A 4,056-nucleotide genomic window follows, 5' to 3' on the forward strand; every position below is an offset into this window, starting at 1 on the left:
TAGCGTTGATTAATCCCTTCAAACCCTCGATGCCTTTGACCGGACAAACCTGCAGCTTTGGAGGGAGGTTGCACTAAAAAGTCCACTTGCTAAATCCCATTCACAAGAATAATTGTTGAATAAAATATAAAAGTTCTGTTTAAGCATTTGTTTTGTGTTGAACGCCTTAAAAAATATTGTTCTAGCCACGCCCATTCAAATTTAATGAATGGTTAAACGAGACAGCCTAGTAACTCGGTGGCGGGTGCGCTCCTTCACAGTCATCCGGGGGATGGACCGGGCAGAAGTAACGATTAAGTGGAGTGTTCTTCTTCTTCTTCTTCTTCTTTAGATTTTAACGGCAGCTTGCATCCAATTATGTTGCACTACTGCCCTCTATTGACTCCTACTACCTACTCCTCAAAGACTCTTAAAAATCCCAGTGTCTTTTAAAAAACGAAAAATCTTCTTTTTCCCCTCAATATTATTCAGCTGATCGATCACCTTGTCAAATTTCAATTCCCTACTAACACCTAGTTCTGTTTTTAATAATCTTCTGTGACTTTCGTATTTCCTACATTTAATCAAAACATGTTCCACTGTTTCTACTTCATCACACCATCTACATAAACCAGTAAGGTGTTTCCCCATCTTAAAAAGAGTTCCGTTTAGGAAACTATGCCCAGTTCGTATTCTATTTATAATTATCTCTTCCCTCCTGTTTAATCCTCTGATCCTTTCTACATCGACTGTTTTTTGTATTCTAAATAAATGTCTTCCTTTAATTTCATTTACCCACCTATCTTCCCATATCTTCTTGCATTCTTTCCAAATTATACTTTTGCCTTCAGATTTAGATAACTTTATTTGCATAACAATATCATCTTGTTTAATTGTCTCCTTCGCCAGCTTGTCTGCTCTTTCATTCCCCATAATACCTACATGAGCAGGAGTCCAGAATAATACAACATTTTTATTTTGTTCACAGATCCTATGATGAACCGCCATAATCTCATATAAAATATTTTGATGATTTTTTGTACGTCCCTTTCCGATACTCGTCAACGCAGATAGAGAGTCACTACAAACTATTATTTTATTCCTATTAGTTTCCTCCACCCATTCTAAAGCTACTAAAATAGCACCTAGTTCTACCGCAAACACACTCAAATAATCAGATGTTCTTTTTGAAATACTAATCTTTAATTCAGGAATCACTATGGCTATACTGGTTGCTTCACTGTTAGGGTCTTTCGACCCATCCGTATAAATTTGCAAATATTCAATATATTTATTCTGCATGTGATTATAAAATTCTTGGCAAGTATCTAATGTTTTCCTTTTCCTAATATTTGTTAGAGTTCTGTCTACATTAATATATTTCCAAGTCCATGTCGGTCTCAAAGGCCACAATACAGTTGGACTAAATTCCTTATAATATACATTAAAAATTTTCGCTCTATTATCCCCAACCCACCCAAAACTATCCATTTGTTTCTTTCCTCTTTCCCAACACTCTCCTAATAATTTCTTAACCGGGTGATCTGCATTATGTCCCTTTAAACTTATCCAATAATTTACCATTAGCTGCTGTCTTCTAATGCATAATGGCATTTCTCCCGACTCTACTTGTAATGCACATATAGGTGTTGATTTAACTGCCCCTAAACATATTCTCAGTGCTCGGGCTTGAATAACATCTAACTTTTTTAACCTAGTTTTAGCTGCTGATCCATACACCACACTCCCATAATCTATTCTTGATCTAATTAGAGACACATATATATTTCTAAGGGAATCGAAATTTGCACCCCATGTCAACCCAGCTAAACACCTCATAATGTTTAGAACCTTTTTAGTCTTCTCCATAATATGTTCTATGTGATTTCCCCAAGTTAGTTTCTTATCAAAAACTACTCCCAAAAAACGAAACCAATCAACCCTTTCTAACTCTTTCCCATATAAACACAACTTCTTATCAACCCCTATTTTTTTATTTGTGAAAAACATTACTTTTGTCTTTTCAATTGAAAATTTAAAGCCCCACTCTACTCCCCACTTACTCACTTTATCTATACCTTCCTGTATTTTAACAATAAGATGGTCCACATTTCTTCCCTTTTTCCATAATGCTCCATCATCAGCAAAAAGTGACTTACCAAAACCAATGGATATTTCTTTAAAAATATCGTTGATCATAACTGAAAATAATGTCGGACTTACCACACTTCCTTGAGGGGTTCCATTTTCTATTTTACATATTTCCGAAAACTGACATCCTATTTTAACTTGAATATTTCTATCCCTTAAAAAATCCCATAACCAATTAAACATATTACCTCCTATACCTATCTGATGTAATTTAATCATTAACCCTTCCCTCCATAACATATCATATGCTTTCTCCACATCAAAAAACACAGCAACAACAGTTTCTTTATTAATCTGAGCTTTTCTAATAACATCCTCTAAACATAAAATAGGATCCATTGTTCCTCTCCCTCTACGAAAACCACTCTGATACGGAGCAATTAAATGGTTTGACTCCAAATAATGTGTCAATCTCTCATTCACCATCCTTTCCATCAGTTTACACAGATTAGATGTTAAAGCTATTGGTCTGTAATTTACAGGGTTACTCTGATCTTTCCCAGGTTTCTTCAACGGAATAATAATAGCTTCTTTCCACTTACAAGGCAGTCTCCCCTCCTTCCAAATCTTATTGAATAAAATTAATAATTTATTTAAAACTTCCTCACTTACATGTTTTAACATAATATAACACACCTCATCCTTACCTGGAGCACTATTCCTAGTTCTATCCAAAGCTCTTTTTAGCTCTCCAATAGAGAAAGGATAATTCATCAGATCATTATTATTCTTCTTTCTTCTTAAGATTCCATCGTATTCCTTTTTAGTTCTCTCCCTTCCCTCCATTTCATTACCTAATAAATTTTTACCACTATGTATCTCCACAAATGTTCTCACTAACATATCAGCCTTTTCCTTGTCAGTTACAGCTACTATATCATTTTTATTTAGTATAGGATAACTCCATTCCCTTCTATCTCCTCCCATTTTTTTGATCATCCCCCAAACATCCCCTAGTTTTGTACTACTGCCAATTGTGTCACAGAAACCTCTCCAGTATTCTCTTTTTGTGCTCCTTATTGTTCTCCTGACTTTAGCTTGTGACTTTTTATATTCAATTAAATGTTGAAAATTATGAGACCTTTTAACCAATTTAAATGCTTTATTTCTTTCTCTAACTGCTTTCCTACACTCTTCATTCCACCATGGAACCAACTTTCTCCTATTTTTCCCTGATGTTTTTGGAATAGCCTCCTCTGCAGCAACTAAAATACCCTGACTAATCACTCGGTTCATACTTTCAATACTGTGATCATTTTGAACATTTAAAATTTTCCTATCACATAGGTTATAAAATACCTCCCAATTTGCTTTCTCAAATATCCACTTCCCTCCTATCATTTCAGGCCTATGCACCTGGCCCATCCTTATTTTGCTGATTATAATGTAGTGATCACTACCAAATGACTTATTTTTAACTTGCCAATCACATAGTGGAGCTAAACAGCTAGAAACAAATGTCAGATCTAGTACAGATTCCTTACCTGAATTTATATCAATTCTTGTCTTCTTTCCATTATTCAAGCAAACCAAATTATTACTATCTAGAAATTCTTCTAAAATGTTCCCATTATAATCTACTTTTCCACTACCCCATAATGAATGATGTGCATTAAAATCTCCACACCAAATAACATTTCCTTTCATATCCATCTCTTCAAGTTTACTTACCTCAAGCTTTTTACAAGGATTGTAAAAATTTAAAACCAACAGTACCTTCTCTTCCACCCATATTTCAGTTGCAACATACTCCAAATCTCCTTTTCTTCCAATAACTTTATACGGAATACCTTCTTTAATCAGAGAAAGACACCCTCCCCCATTTCCTTCTTCTCTATCATATCTAACTGCAATATATCCATCCAATTTGAAATCCAAAAAAGGCCTCAGCCAAGTTTCCTGTATACAAATTACATCAGGTTTTTC

The sequence above is a fragment of the Xiphophorus couchianus genome, chromosome 8, assembly GCF_001444195.1.
Source record: "Xiphophorus couchianus chromosome 8, X_couchianus-1.0, whole genome shotgun sequence".
In the NCBI taxonomy this organism is placed as follows: domain Eukaryota; kingdom Metazoa; phylum Chordata; class Actinopteri; order Cyprinodontiformes; family Poeciliidae; genus Xiphophorus; species Xiphophorus couchianus.